Here is a 17,386-nt window from a genome sequence, read left to right on the forward strand (position 1 = left end):
CAACCTCCTCCATGATTTAGGGTGCACAGGAGGTTCACATGGATCCCCAAGCTCCCAGTCCATCCCCAGCTTCAAGGGTCACGCTACCCACCTACACTCTATCCACCCCTGCCCCTGTTTGTGTGTCAGTTTAGGAAACACACTTCCAAAGCAGAAAGGTCAGGATAATCAGCGTCATGTTGCTATGTAAAGTAAAAGGAAGTTACTGGGTGTGGTTCAGCAGGGGACAGTATCAACACAGTATCAGGGGACAGTATCAACACATATGCCCTCTCTGTTGTCTTTGAAGGACCACTCCCTGCTAAGGGAAGCAGGGCGTGACAGGAATTACGGAAAGTCTGATGTTTCCTTTTACGTAGAGTACCCCAGAGAATGCACACAATGAGATGTAAGGGACTGTTGAGCAAATAAAAGTGATAACATTGATCAAAGTAATTTTCCTCAAGGTTTAATGTTTTGACATCCCCGTACCACGGACACACATTTGAGAGACCCCGTTGCATGAAGAAATCACATTTAGAAACTCGGTTTACAAAAAAAGGAATACCAAAGAGGTACTTATGCACCCCACTCACAAGCCTGCCATTTGGACCTTGCAGATATCTTTACAGCTGGAGGACTCAATTTTTCCTGCTTGAATATCAACAACATTATCTGATGCACAAGACAATGATGAGCACAGTCCAGGGTCATCTGAACCAAGGATGGTACATGGAGTTGATGAAGCCTTCATGAGCTGACCCTGATGGTCCTGATTGCCCATCGACCACAAGTGGTAAAGTTGTGGTCTTCCCTAGCAAGCCGCAAATACAATGCATGCCTACCGATGCCAACCATCTGTTACTTGTTAAACACGTAAGCAAATACCGTGGCTCTATGCAGATGTACAAAAGGGGGAAGTGAGAACAAAGGAGTGTGGGAGTCACGAGTTTGAGGGGAGAGGAGCTGGGATGTGCATGGCAGAGTGCTGAGGAAGAAGGGATAGGAAGGAGGAAACTGAGGGAAACTGAGGGAGAGGTGGATGAGAGGAGCAGTTTGGAACAAAGGAGGTGAAACATGAGGGGAAACAGGAGGAGGTGATACAGAAGGAGGAGAAGAAAAGTAGTTTGATGGGGAGGGGCAGATGATGTCAAGTCAATATCTCAGAAAGGAGAGTGATAAGTGAGAAAGATTAGACAAAAGAGACTCAATACTTGATGGGCGAGCCATACCGAAGGCTATCTAAAAAATCTGTGTGGCCCAGAAGAGGATACCGCAGAGCCTGAGCCCTAATCCAATTCATATGACCAAAGGCACAAGGAATGGTGGTGTTAGAATTTCCTACAGACAACATGCAACATCCTGACATCTACAAACGTTTAGAACTCCACAGTTGCAACTGAGAAAGAAGTGGAGACAGTTAGAGCTCCGGAGACTGTGAGTGACTATTGCTCTCCCACTAGGACTTGTAAGGGAGAGAGATGTAGCTGCGTATAAAAATATGGGCACCTTTATTCAGCGCTCCAAACCTGCACAGAAATACAAGCTGCGAAAATCCCTATGAAAAAACACATAGAGAAGCAAGCAGCCCCATTTAGTAAAAGACACTGCATGCAGGCCCAACAAAGCCTGGCAACTACATTTTAGTTAGGCTATAACATACCTTTAATAGGCACGCACACATGTACTTTTAACTCAAACCAGCAGCAGTTTGAATTAGTTTGAGAAATGTAGAAGTATTTAAAGTGATAAATAGATGATCGCCACGAGTTTACATTGGCAGAATGCCTTACATGTAGGCTTCCAGATTTAGTTAGTTTCTCTCCAAGCACATGGACCTTCCTCCAACTCTCTCTCTCTCTCTCTCTCTCTCTCTCTCTCTCTCTCTCTCTCTCTCTCTCTCTCTCTCTCTCTCCCTCTCTCTCCCTTTCTCTCTCTCTCTCTCTCTCTCTCTCTCTCTCTCTATGGGGGCTTGGTGTGGGCATGGAACAAATAGCATGCTGTAAAGAAAATGGATAACTACTGTTTGAGAACTATGCTCCATCTGCCACAAATGACCCCCCTGGAATGTATTCACTTGGAGCTTTATGTAGTGTCTCTCAAAAACGCATACCGAAACAACAGGGGTGTTATGCTTATTCTTTTTCAATAGTTTTTATTGTGTATTTAGCTATACAAACTTTACGCATATATTAATTACAAAATACAAAAGTTACTATACAAGCAGACAAAAGAACAAACACATTTTACAATCGCAATTAACAATACAGGACAAAGCATTTTCACATAATCAAACCAATTCATCATAGGTCAACAAACAATACAATACAATCTATTAAAACTCTCATACATATGGCTGCAAACAATCTACATTAACTTTCACAGCATGGCCTGTCTGATAAATACAGTAGAGGTGCACTCTCTTTGTATACTCAATTTCTGACTTTTCAAATGTTGATATTACTTTATTTCCTAATGCATTTAGGTGCTCCTGTGTAAGTCTTGGCTACAAGACTTGTGTAAATAGCAAAACAAGGGGAAGGTCCACCTGAACCTGGTGAACGGTCACTGGGCACACTATTGGCTGACCTCAGTCAGTAAAATATTCCTATTTTGAATGTTGTATCCTTGGTTTTCATAAGCATATCATCAAAATGTCAACTCTGATAGAATTCCGATATCTATGTCATGAGTTTGCAATTTGTATTCAGATAACAAACCTATTAATGATAAATCAAAAAGACAGTATTCTATATATCAAATCATCACATATAATGTTTTTCTGCTTTCACATTTAATTTTCAAGGGATAAACAAAGTTCATTTCAATTTTGCATGGTGACTGTAAACTTTATCCCTTGTATATTCAACATAATCACAAATACGTTGTACAACGTGTTTCGGGCATAGCCCTTCATCAGGTACAGTTTTCAAATTGTTTCCTAGAAATAAGCAAAATAAATATTGTTTTAGAAACAGAAGACATATTCTATTCTGTGGTAATGAGATTACCATTTATTTTGTACACCTTTGGCTGAGAAAAAGGGGGGACTGACCTGTGTCCTGTTAGTGTCCAACAATCATTGGAATGAGTCAGATTCAGTGTGGTCCACTGTAGTAGTCCAAAGACAACACTCGTTTTGGACGGTATTCTAGTAGAGATATGTCATTATCAAAAACTCTTCTTGAAAGGACCTTAAAGTAACCGTGTCTGGGATACAGTCGCTAAAAATAAGCACTGGGTCCCACTTCACGGTTATCTTATTTTGTGTTTTAGTTGGAGAAAACACATAGTACTCACCGTCTTCACAGTGGTTTTTGTTTGTTGGTTGGTGTGTATCCGGCGTCCCGAAGTGTCAGAACAGTGTGATTCATGAACTCTCCCTGTGTTTAGGAGAAACAATATTGTATGTATCTAACTCAGCATTTATGCGTTCCTTTACTACATTGCTATTACATCTAGTAAACATTATGGCTTGCTGCTTTTTACCATGTGGTCAGGGCGTCTATATTCATACTTTTTACGTCTGTTATTCATCCGACCGTTTTCGATTCCTGTAGAATCTAAGTTTTAATAGCCACATCCTTATTTTAAGAACAGTGCTCCATGCGCTAGTTGTGCAGTGACTTACTTCTGTTGTATTGGTTCGCACTACTGTGATAATTACACATTCTTATGGATCATTCAAAGTCAATTATTATAATCAAGTACTGGCAACCTTGCATCAGCAACTTTCCATAACTGGACAATCGCAATTATTAGCCCTGTGATATATCCTCCTGACAAACATCTTAACCAAAAATGATCATTTCTAATCGCAAATATAGACCTCACATGATTGCTATAATACAACATACAGACCTTAGTCATAGCTGGACATGATGTGGTCACATGTCTGACTGTTTCAATTTGTTAAACATCAGAGCATAGCTGGCATGTAGGATTTTCTTTTGGAATACCGAGCCAAGCTCGTCTGTTATCCAAAACTTCAAATCTATTAAATCTAAGCAACATGAAGACAGGAGTCGAAGTGCAGGCACCCTTTTTTAAATTAAATGTTTGTGCTTTTGTTTTTATGTGCACAAATAGTACAAAAATATAGATAAACAAAATGAGTTTTTGAATCTCATGTATGATTACGGAAGGCACTTATCTTTCAGTTTGGTAGTCATGGGGATCGGTTGCCAACTGTCCTACGATGTTGGTTAAATGAGTAATTTCATCTGCTCATAGGGGGTCATTACGACCCTGGAGGTAGACATGCCACTATTTGCGGCATGGCTACCCTGATTCCAGGTACCGAGTCCGGGTTCCTGGAATGGGGAAATACTGGGCCATTCTGGCTTTGGAGGGCCTGGTATTTCCCCATTCCAGGAACCCAGACCCTGTACATCCCCATTCCCATTCGAGCCCCAATAGGGCTCAATGGGAATGGGGAGGATGCAAACAACAGGCCCGTTAATGACGGGCCCGTTGTTAGCATGCTGGCCCGCTCGCGGGACCTGCTAAGGACGCCTGGTAAAACCAGGCGTCCATAGCGGGTCCTGCGACCAGACCTTGTAATGAGGCAGTAGGGGGTTAATGGGGCTGGCAACTCTACCGGCCCTGTTAACCCCCTACTGCCAGGGTCGTAATGACCCCCAAAGAGTCAAAGGTTTACAATCCTTGGATAATTGGGCCATTTATGTTTTACAAACAAAATACGAATAATTAACTGTGATATAGGTTTTATTTTATTTCTTGGAGCAGTTACTCTCAAGGGGCTACACTTTCTTTAGGTCTGAATGTTCCTCAATCTATTTACCAGGGAAAGAAGTGCAAGGAAAAAACAATAATATTGAATTTGCTACTATTAGGCATCTGTTTTGTACTCAACCCTCCTTGCTACCGTCGAGTGAGGCACCAAGCCTGGCATGAATGGTTAGTATGTGTGTTGTCTCAGGTCATGATGTTTTTCTCATGCAACTGTTTTGTACAACAAACTGGGGCACCCGGCTGAAATGGGGTCACTTGTTAACCTCCCGCAAAGCACCCTTTACTTGTGTTCCGGAGGCCCTTGGACCTTTGTCTCTTGGAAAGGTGTTGATTTGCACCTTTTTAATGGGCAATTTATATCTACCAAGTATGTAAGGCCAGTTGATTCTGTTTATTAATGCACCAAGCTAATGGTTTCTTTTCGCATAGAAACTTGTGAAGAAAAGAGACCTATGATAACAACTGCGGCCTGCATCCTGTACAATCTCCCAACACATTGATTGTGTGGGAGTGGTGCGCCCATATCATGCATGATAATTACGCCCATGGTGTTATTCTCTTGGACCACAGTCCCTTTACAGGGGCCTGTGATGAAGTAACCTGCCTGTGCCTTGGGGGTGAACATAATGGACATAGGAAATAGGCACAGACATTCACGTTGTGATTGTGCATCCAGAGGAGGTATTGGCATCTGTATGACACAGATATTGCAGGTGCTGCATGTGGACATCCTCTACGAACGAGGTTCACATGGCAGCAGTAGAGTCCCAGGAACGAGAATCAGGTTCATAGATGAGCCTGAAGAAGTCCAAGTTTGCAAAGCTTTGCAGAAAGGTGTTCCCCAACAGAAACAGGTGAATAGGATTTCCCATCACTCTCACACCAGTCCGGATGCTATGCTAATTTTTCTAGACAGGTGCAAATACTAACATTTCAGAAAAAATTACATTACTACCTACTACCTGCATTTCAGAAAAAATGCAATAAAATACATTATCTCCACTGACCCTTAGTTCCCCTGCACCTGTTGTGGAATTGCCTACCCTTGAAGAGACTTCTTACCTGCAGTAATAGTGTATTACGGCGTCACATTTGAAGACAATGTGCAATCCAGTCTTCATGTGCGCAATCTGGTCTACTTGTGAGCCTAAGTGATATACGTTGGGCCGTACTTCTGTAATATATATCTTTGTACAGTTTTTATTGTTTATTCCTGTAACTATATAGGCCATTTTTATTCTTTGCCATTATTTTGTACATTGTGTATATCTTGTAAGCATGTAAATATTCTATCTTGTGATCATGTCGCAACCTTGTAAGCTTTGCATTTCCATACAGCTGCGCCCTTTTACTTACGAGTCTGGTGCGCGTAACAAATGAATAAACAAACAAACAAACAAACATGGAGAACCCACTCTCTGTGGTGTAGCTTTACATTGGTTGTGTACACTTATGGTCATAAATATCAACTGTGAGGTGGAGGTAATTTCTGATCATTGGTATGAGTTTCAGGGGGACATTGTCATGTGACTGCACCTCACCTTAACACAGTGGTCTTCAAACCTTTTTGGCCTGGCCCACCCTGAGCAAAATTTGGGCATGCAGGGCCCCCCTAAAAAATGGCAAATGGACAGTATGAATTTTTAAATTTTTTTTAAATATCGGGTTCAAATGTTGCATTTTAGAGAATTTAAAAAGAAATGGGTAAAAAGCCAAACAGTTTGCAGTTGGGCAATTGGGGGGGTCATGGTGGAATGCATGGTATTTTTGACTGGACATCTATGTTAGATATCCAGCAAACAAAATACCATCCCTAGCCCCTGGGCTCCACAGCGCCTCAGAAGGAGAGCTAATTTTGGCAGGTCGGTAGGGGGATTGTGCAACAAAGGCATAAATTCAAACCCTGTGTCGCACCGCATTGTCTTGTTTCCAAGACCAACAAGTTGCCCCTGAGCTATCCTTCCCCACACCACCGAATTCCGAGTTTGGAGGGAAAGTTGAGGATGCTCCTCCAGCAAAAAGCTAGAGGGGAATCCACTACTTTACCTCAAACACGTGGGTGATTTAGTGTGAGAAATTACTGCTGGCCGTAAATCTGCCAAAAATCCTGCACGCAGTCCTTTGGACAAAGAAAATGGCGATTTACACTGCCATACCACCACTCGTAATCCCATGGCAATGCCCCTCGTTCGAGTGGAGGCAACTGTAAATGAGCTTGCTGGCTAAACATCTAACGTACCCTCGATTTACCACTAACCTCTTGATGAGGCCCTGTGTCTTTACCACACTCCTTTACCTTGTAATGCAATTCTCACATTAATGCAAGCCAACATGTCTTCTGTAAAGCAGGGGGAACAAGCAAATCGGTTCCCAAGTATACCAATGTGTTTATTTAAGAGAAAACCAGGCTGCAATACAGTTTTCTTTTAATAATTCGAAACCTTTGATTCCACAGCAGATTAGAGCGCCTACTGGTTATGATAATTGATAGTGCCGCCTATGTAGCAGGGTCCACTCTCATGAATCCGATTGGAAATGCAGTTTAGGCGCTTTTTCTGGAAAGCCCAGATGCTTGCCCTGATAGGGCTTGACACGCAGCTTAACTTCTAATCATTTTAAAGGGACTTGCTCATGCAGCTATGTATCACATGCTGAGGCGGTAGATTACACTTCATAGTATTACATCTGTAGTCATTTCATAATGACCTGACAGGAGGTCACCACAACATACAGGGGGCCCTTACACCTTTGTTGATCTGCCTTCAGGTGAGCTCACCAATTCAGGAACCAGCTGCCACTGGAACAGTCCTTAACTATAAATCCGCTGTGCAACTAAACTGCCCCGTGGGGTCCATGAAGGGGCAATTCGACTAGACGTAATTTTACGGGGAGTGCAGGAAAAAGGTTGGCCACCTGCACGTAGGCCTGAAGGCACACTGACCCGGACCGTCCATGAAATAGCGGGCATTCCCCGGCTAATGACTTCCACCCAAGGCAAGGGCAGACCCCTGCTCAGAGAGACAGTTTGGTATTCCTCCAATTAAAATAGTTTCTTTATAGCTCAGAATAACAGCGCCGTAACATGCACAGCTGCCCGATTAGATAATCCCGCCATTTTCCGACCTGCGTTTCAGGTCACGAAGTTCTGCTTCCTGCAAGGCGGGTTTATACGATAACGGCACATATACAAGCCGGGCAATATGTCCCTGAACCGTCCTATACATGTTAATCTGCAGTGCAGCCAACACGAGGAGAGTTAGCTGAATAAGTCATGCCATATACGATTACAAATATCTTGCTGCACTCATAGCAAAACAACTTTCTTCATTCGATGAAAAATTCAAAATAAGGTTTATAAAGGCATCTAACATGTATCCTGCTCCGACCTGGACACTGTACGCAAAAGCTGAAGACATATTGTACACAATATATGCATACTAGTTTGTGAAATAAGTTCAAGGAGGGGATTTAATTGCACAATTATTTAATGATAAATGGTACAAGCTATGTTGACTACAATGAAAAAATCTTTTCGTTTTGCTGCATGTTATTTTTGAATGACTCCAGCTGTCAATTATTAGTATTAGTAATTTGACCTACACAATCTCAAGACATCATTAATCTAACTAGTTTCTCATTAGACCATGGACCCATTTCTCCCTTTCAAAGTATTATTGTCCTTCCAAAATGCAAAAGTGTCTGCCCTGCACACTCTAACAAACTTGCACTGATATTACCGTGGGTCTGATTTACAAAGCAATTTTCAATGCCTCATTGAAAAACGCTTTTGTAAATCAAGCCCAGTGTGCTTAAAGCACTGGTGCCATGTAACGTGCTACCAGCAAATTCTGAGCGCTAAGAGGCAATTCCATCAGCAGCAGTGTGCTATAAGTGTTTCACATAGCGCTTTCGCCAAAGAGCCTCAGATAGAGCATATTTGCACACAATTACCACCCAACCAAATGTGTTACTCATTTCTCAACCTCAGAAGCATCAACGGCTGGCTGCGTTGGCCTTGTCGGGATTCAAACCTGCGATCTGCAGAACACACACAGATCGCAGCAGCAAGCGCTCAACCCGCTGAGCTATCTTACTGGCAACTGGCCATAACGTAGAGTAACAGTGAGACAGATACAGCGATAGGTAGACCTGGGGCGATCGTAAGGGATTTTGGGGTCCGTGGCATGCACACATTTGAAAAAGAAATGAAATGATCGAAGAATCTCTTTTTGTGCCCTCCCCCCACCTTTCGTCACAATCACAGCCCATAGTTTGATGCGCTGCCCAGCATTGACACTCCTTTCAAGTCCCTTTACCCCTTTCATCCTGGCTGGAATCCGAATACTAAACAAGTGTCCTTTGAAGGGCAACAATAGCAGCGCACGATGAGAGAGAGAGAGAGAGTGAGTGCTTTTGTTCTGTTCAAAGATAGGTGCAGGGCACAGTTCAACAGCAGCAGCCACGAGCAAGGTGTATGGGCTCTACGATAGATGCCGGAAAGGCCAGGAGCCATATGAAAATGGTCTACATGTTACAGCAAGAACTCAGTGAGCAGCTTCACAGAAAGTGCAGGTTCTCAGGTGTGGATACAGGCGACACATTGGAGCAACAGCAAAGGTAAAGATACCATGGCAAATATGCAGGATACAGATTAGATGCTACCAGGAAGGTATACATATGGGAACATAGACTGGGATTAGTAAATGGATATGTTTTTCAAGCAGTGCTGCCATGAGTGATTCAGGAAAGAAATGGCCTCGAGGTGTGGAAAATGTGTCACTGGTGGCTATAACTATACATGAAGCAACACTATAGGCAGGTACACTAATAGTGATGCTTTTTGGAGAATGTTTCACGAGAACGAATCATTCTTAGGGACTGAACATTTTGAAATATTTAGTGACTGGGAATATTGATAGATTGGGCACTGTGCAACAAAAAAAATCATAGAAGCAAACAAACAGCAACAGAGATACATTACAAAGCTTTGGGAGCAGGAAGAAGGAGAGAAGTGCCCAATACACAATGCCCTGGTTACAAGTACAATATATGGGACAGGTCACCATCTGATCGAATCTGCACAGAGAACATCTCAATGGTAATCTCTGTTTTCCTAAGTGGTACTGTGATGAAGAAAGCTGTGTCGCGCGGCTTCGAGAAAGCTTTGTGATTTTGTTCTTGACCAAGGATCTAAGAATGTACGGGTAGTCCAATCCAGCTAGAGGCTTTGTTTTGCCCAAAGGACTGGATGAGCAGCAAAGGCTGAGTTTTATTTTAAATTTCCTGAAAAACAGTTCTTATCTTATATTCGGTCAAAGTAGATTTCCAGAATTGGACCTAACATAGATTGCATCCCATGGATTCATTGTAAATATCCTCCTGACCACTTTGGATTGTAACAGATGCAGAGGACGGACGAATGCTTTCTTAAATCCAAGTGGGTAGAGCTGCAATAGTCTACTCCCATCGGCACCAATTAATGCGTCATCTCACTTTGTTCAGAATTCCTTTATAGGGAATGATTTCTCGATCATATGCAATTGGTAGAAGTATTTCTGTGTGATTTAGTTAATGTGTGGCCTATAAGACAGTTTATTGTCGAGAATGATACCTAAGTTTCTAGCCCTTGGGATAGCGTGAAACAGGCCCTTCGGGTGGTTGGCTATCTGAAGGTGAGAGCCCTGTGATATCTTGTCACAAACAGAGGATTTTGGTTTGTCTGCATTCATAAGTTATTTTGTATCATCCAATCTTTTAGATTTTGTAGAAAGGTGGTGATGAGGTCATTTTGTGTATATTTGGGTGAGATCTCCAGAAGACCCTAGGAATTGTTGGCATTCATTTGAACGGTGGTCATGAAGGATTTGATCAGGTCAGCCATTGTTATTGCATACAGCACAGCTCCGGAGGTCCTACAATTGCCTCTAAAATACATATTCCTCTTGATGCTTAATTATCCTCATCTATGGGTGGTCATATAGCAACTGCATGGGAGGCATTCTGAGTTTTAAGAGACATTTCTGGAACTCATTAATGGTATACATAGTGGCAAAAATCTCTCCTCACTTTGGCACTCTGGTCCAATCACAGCCAAAAACCTGGAGAGTGCAGCAAGGTGTACAGTAGCTCACAAGTTGCATTGTACAAACAAATAATCTGGGCCTTGAAATGGTTGATTAAAGGTCAGGTAAGGTAGGAGGAGACAGGGTCACAAAATGCTCTAAAATTCGCAGTTTGTTTGTTTCATTGTGTATAAGTTTGAGCAAAGACATCAATGGTGGGCACCTGAATAGTCAGACACTTGGCTTTTCCATCATAGATATACAATAATTGCCCATTTGAAATGTGTAAATTGACACTTTGCAAGCATCCAGGGGCCTCACAACATTGAAGCAACTTCATGCTGTACCGCAAAATGTGCATATCATTACACCAGTCGGTATTATACTAGCAAAAAGTATGGAGGTGCTACAGGTATTGGTGCGCTAGTTTAACCAAGTTGTCATAGAGTGTCCATTGCTGCAGTAACAACAACAGAGCCCCCCCCAAAACCTCACAAAGATAAATCAAACAGGATAATGGGCCTTAATAAGGGCATGGCTACCCCCAAACTAGGGTCCGGGTTCCCTGAATGGGGAAATACCGGGCCATTCCGACCTTGGAGGGCCTGTATTTCCCCATTCAGGGAACATGGACCGAGTCCATCCCCATTCCCATTTGAGCCACCATGGGGCTCAATGGGAATGGGAAGCATGCTAACAACGGGCGCGTTGTTAGCATGCTGCGCTGCTCGCGGGACCCGCTAAGGACGTCTGGTAAAACCAGGCGCCCTGAGCGGGTCCAGCGAGCGGACCTCGTAATAGGGCGGTAAGGGGGTAACGGCTCCGGCATCTTTACCGGCGCCGTTAACCCCTTACCGCCCACCTCGTAATGAGGCCCTATGTGTAGATTAACAACATATTATCCTGTATTATAATAGCATTGGGAAAAAGCATCACTGCAAGAACACTGACCTCTGAGACAACACATCACAATGATCCATCATGCCAGGCATGGAAGCTTAGTCCGATAAAAACAACACTGGAGCACAGGTGCAGTGGTTTAAACCCAGCTGTATTATTACTGTGAACCCTGGACACATATTTGATGTATGCAAAACGTTCACAGTAGTTTATTTTTAAAATAACATTTAAATAAAACAAGGTAGAGAACGGAGGGGGTTAGGAGCTCAGCATTTGAGTCTGTTCCCCTTTTTTTCTAAATTGTTTTACTGATCTTCCACATTAGAATGGCACATCACTATGAATCTTGCACCATTTTGGGGATGGCACTCAGTCGATGCACTGCATGATAGAAGATAATGCAGCTTGTTGGGGTAGACAAAACCTCGGTCAAAGGAACCTCAGAATAGCAATGGCTTCTTTAACGTTAGAACTCGAGCAGAAAGATTAAGGATATTTGCCTAACAGAGAGATCCGTTTTTGAATGCCACTGACTCTAGAAACCCTGCATTTTATATTGGATGCAGCTATAGCTTTGAACCAAACCGTAAATCTGTAGACTGTTTTTTTAATGCATATACACATAAAAACAATGCTCTGTCAGAATCCCGAGATGTCTTAAATCTGGTTGAATTTAATTTAGGGTTATTGTTAGCACAGCACATCACTAAAGTATATATTAGTATTTCACAATATGGCACAAATCTTGTATTAAAGGCAATGTAGCAACATTTTAAACATATCATTGTTCGTTAAATGGGAGAGATGGTCACCTGAATTTTACCATGAATTATGTTCTGGCATGTTGTCATTACCATAGCGCCTTCTGGAAAGTTATGGTATGTTTAAAAAGTGTTGTAAAACTCTTTCACCTGAAATGTGAAGGTAGAGTAATCAATTTGAGCCGAGTCACACCTAGTAACCATCATTGTCTGCAGCCATGAGAAATGTCTGTCTTGGTTTGATAAAGCGATGTATAAAGTAGCACTGTCTTGTAAGACAAAGACAATTTCTTAGAGCAAAAGACTTGAATTTGGCTAATTTGCATACCCACTATGCCTTGCCAAATCAGTGGCTCTGAAATGGAGATGAACCTTCAGCGATTGTTACTAGGGGGCACTGCGGCATGTGTGACTAAGCGCAAATTGATTATTTCACTTTCACATTTCAAGTGAATGGGTTTGGAATACCATTTGAAGGCTTTCATGAATAAATTTGAAAAAAAGGCAAGTAATATTTAGAGATAGCTGGTCCTACATGCCAAACTTCAAAGTTTTTCATAGACGCGCCCATATTTCTAAAGAAAATAGTTTTCATCACATTTTGAACAGCTTGTTCTCCCAAAGGAAAAGGGAAACATTTTTGGGCCACATATCTCAAAAGTGGATGGTTGGATTTTATTGATGTTGGCCAGCAAGTAAACATTGCAATGAATGGTACACAAAAAAAGATTAATTCACTTGCTGAGTTACAAGATACTAACGTTATTAAATATATTTATATATGACGCATGCACAATGACAAACATGTTTTCCCCAAAACATTATCAGGCCGATTCATGGAATTAATGTGCGCTGAAAATATCGGCGCAAGCGTGAGAAAACGTGCAATTCGCAGTGAAAGAGCGAAAATCGCAGTGCAAGTGCGAATATCGCAGGGAAACTAGCGCACATCTATTCATGGAAGTCCGTGCACGAGTAAAATCTGGGATGTGCGCTGAAAAGGTGCGTGGTGCACGCCGGTGCACAGGTCATCTAACGGCGGGCGCTAAGGCCACAGCGAAAGCGCACATAGCGCGGCACACATAACAAAAGACGGCGGAACACGGGGCGTGACACGCGGAATGGGGAACAACTCGTGAAAATGTGGGCGTCACGGGGGAAGTACAGGAGGCAAGTGCGCGGAATGCCCACATGCTCGCCTACAACACGTATTCATGGAATCGAATAGGGCAAAACAGAACACGGGCAAAGAAGCGCACAGGCCTAAACACGTCCGCCACACGAAGGCAGGCGGTCACGTCCCTGCGCATGAAAAAAATGTGCGCCAAAAAGTGCGCCCACAAAAAGCAGGTATATACAGCAATGTAGAATGTCCCATACTGTGGGCCTCTAGGACAAATGACATGCAAAGGGGTACGTGACAAACACGGACACCTGCTGTGTGAAAAATAGTGTGTGCGTGTATTTCGGGGGTGCGCGGGAAGTTCTACATGCTATTTGCCCTGGGGGAGCGGGGTACGTGTATTACAGGGGTTCGCATGAAGTTTCACACGCGATAGGCTTGGGTACATGTATTTCAGGCCTCGGTACGTGTATTTCATGGGTGCGCGTGAAGTTTCACATGTGATTGGCCTGGGTACGTGTATTGCAAGGGTGCGCGTGAAGTTTCACACGCAATTGGCCCGGTATGTGTATTCCAGGGGTGCGCGTGAAGTTGCACATGCGATTGGCCTGGGTACGTGTATTTCAGGGGTGCGTGTGAAGTTTCACATGCGATTGGCCTGGTTACGTGTATTTCAGGGGTGCGCGTGAAGTTGCACACACGATTGGCCTGGGTACGTGTATCTCAGGGGTGCGTGTGAAGTTTCACACACGATTGGGCTGAGTACGTGTATTGAGGGGTGCACGTGAAGTTTCACACATGATTGGGCTGGGTACATGTATCTCAGGGGTGCGCGTGAAGTTTCACACGCGATTGGGCTGGGTACGTGTATTTCAGGGGTGTGCGTGAAGTTTCACACACGATTGGGCCTGGGCAGCGGAGTACCACTCACCGTCTGCCTTGCGTGTAGAAGAACGCATAACCAACACCCACCCGCTGTGAAGTAATAGCGTGTGAACCCCAATGCCTGGAAAGCACACGCACCGCACCCCATGAAAAGCACGTACAGGCCAGTGCGCGATACGTCACAGATGCGCTTATGCGCTGAGGGCCTTTGGTCCAATGAAATTGCGTATGCGTGCTGACGCGCTTACGCGCTAAGGGCCTTTCCTCGAATTACACGCTGACGTGCAAGATTTTCACGTGCCAAATCACTCCATATCAAGCTGGCCATGCGTTCACACACGGAAGACCGTGCTCCTGCCCAGAAGGCCGAATCACTGCCCCCCAGAGCCCTGAGCACACTCCCACCTGCCATCTGCTGCTGCCTGATTGCCTGCTGCCCACGTGCCCTGCCATTTGCTGCCTGCACATCAGCCCGGGGTGCTGTTGCTGTGACCACCCCTGCTGGAACCGAAGATTCCCGACTGCTATTCCATCGCTCCACAGCCCAGCCCCAGGACCCAGTTGCCCACCCACACCTGCCTCTGGGGTTGCCATGTCGGGCACTATACCATCTGGCACCACTGGCAACCCCCAGCCAGAGAGGCAGAGGGCCACCAGCTTCACTGCCACCGAAGTTGGTGTCCTGGTGGAGCAAGTCCTGGGGCAGTATGATGCCCTCTTCGGAAGGGCGGCCGCCGACAAGGAAGGACGGACTCGGATCTGGACAGACATCGTGACTGCCATCAACGCGGAGGGGGTGGCAGTCCGCGACTTCCAACATGTCAAGAAGCGCTGGGAGGACTTCAGGTCCAGGACCCTCAACAAGGCCCGGCGCCTCTTGAAGGCAGCGGATGCTAAGGGGAGCCGGGGCCAACTGTCGGTACATCAGATGAGGGTCCTGGATTGCATATGCCCAGCGCTCCACGTCCAGGTCCTTGAGAGGCAGACCCATCTGGAGTCGAGCGGTAAGTGCATATGCATACTGATTGGAAGCTGTGCGGGTTGTGGTGTGCCAGTAATGTGCAGGTTGTACATGTGGTTTTGTAGGGCCATGTATGGATGTGTATGTACAGGGCTGTGAGGCTGACACATGCAAGTCCTTTCATGTGTGAGACACATGGGTGGTGTATGTGTGGGTAAGCATGCAGGCCAAATGCAGATGTGTGAGCACACATGTTTGGATTACTGTGTATGTAAGTTGGCATGGTTGTGGTGTCACACATGGATGTTGGTTCCAGCTGCATGTATCTGCGCCGTGTACATGTGCATGTGTGTGTATTTGACATGGGTGCAACAGTGATGCAACATGGATGCATGTGAGACTGTTATGTAGAAGACTGATTGCCAGATGTGACATGGATGCCAATCTCATCACTGCGACAGTTGGCGGAGGTGTACACATGCATGTAATTGTGGTGGCATGTGTGCATGTCTAGTGCACTCCCTGTGTTTCATGTGATGTCTGGCTCACCTTTGGCTGCTTCTGCTGTTGTATGTGTATGGATGGTGCTGGCTGTTGCAATATGGCTGTGGAATAGCTCATGTGTGTGAGTTGCAATGACATGTGTGTTGGGGATTGTGATGCCATGTCTGAAGTTTGACAATGCCACTCATGTGCAACTGTCATGTGTGTATGAGTCCATTGTACAGTGCCCTGATGCCTGTCTCCTTTCTCTCCCTGTCTGCAGCATCAACTGATGAAGAGGGCGGAGAAGGTGCGGTGGAGCAAGCGGTAGGGATCGCACCGCCAGCTGGAGACGCAAGGCCCGGCTCCCCTCCCAGGTGGTCATCTCGTCGGGGAGTGAGGAGTCCATTGCCGCGTCCCAGGATGCAGCTGCCGAGGGGAGGTCCAAGAGGCGGAGGTTGGAGTTGGACTCCTCGGCAGCCGAAGGGGCAGCTGAGACCCCACAGGAACTGATGGAGGAAGATGGCATGGAGTCATCCAGGTTGGTGGGGGGTTTGGTGGAGGAGGAGGCCGTGCAAGGGACAGAGACGGGGTCTGGAGGTGGGGATTCCACTGGTGCTAGTGGTGCAGTGCAGGGGCAGGGACAGGGACAGGAGGCAGAACAGGCCGCCACGGAGGGGCCTGTGTGTAATCCTGTCCCCGATCCTGTGACTGCATCCTCTTGCACCAGCAGGGATACCTACGTCCAGACCCGTTCTCAGGGAGGGGATTGGCTTACACCAACTGGCCTTCCTCTCCCTGCGGATGTGGCTATCCGGCACTGGGTTGAGACTGTCCTGTGTGGGGTGGTGTTGCGTCAACGTGCCATGCGAGCTGACCTGCAGTCTTTTCATGAGGAGACTGCACGTCTTCTCGCATGGCTCGATGACCACGTTGACCCACTGGGACAGCTCACCAGGGCCGGATTCCTCCATTTTCTGGACCTTGTTCCGACCTCCTCCTCAACTGAACCCCCTATGCACCAGTCGTCCTCCGTGCCATCTTCCCACCCATGTGTCACCTGGGTGCCCTGTGGAGCTGACTGTGACCCTGCGGCCAGGCTGGTGGAGGACACATCCCTGCCACAGTCGGGAGTCGGACGTCCAGCAGGGGTGGGCACCTCAACAACTGCACCCCAGCTGGAGGAGGATGTGCAGGCAGCAGGAGCCAGGGCACATGCAGCGGCACAGCTGAAGCAGCAACAAGGTGGGAGCCATGATGTCTCGGGGCCTTCATCATCGGAGGGGCAGGCATCGGCCGGAGGGCAGGAGGACCCTGGACGGGAAGTGTCTTCCGTGTGGCAGCGGTTGGGCCGTGCGATAGATGCGGAGCGGCAGTGGGCGGAAGAGGCACGGCTCACTATGGTCAGGGCGGAGAACTCCATACGTAGGGCCCTGAGGTGGGCCGAGTGCCTCGAGGCCATTCGCAGGGACCTGGA

Source organism: Ambystoma mexicanum, chromosome 12 (assembly GCF_040938575.1).
Source record: "Ambystoma mexicanum isolate Mex_15411 chromosome 12, UKY_AmexF1_1, whole genome shotgun sequence".
NCBI classification, from domain to species: domain Eukaryota; kingdom Metazoa; phylum Chordata; class Amphibia; order Caudata; family Ambystomatidae; genus Ambystoma; species Ambystoma mexicanum.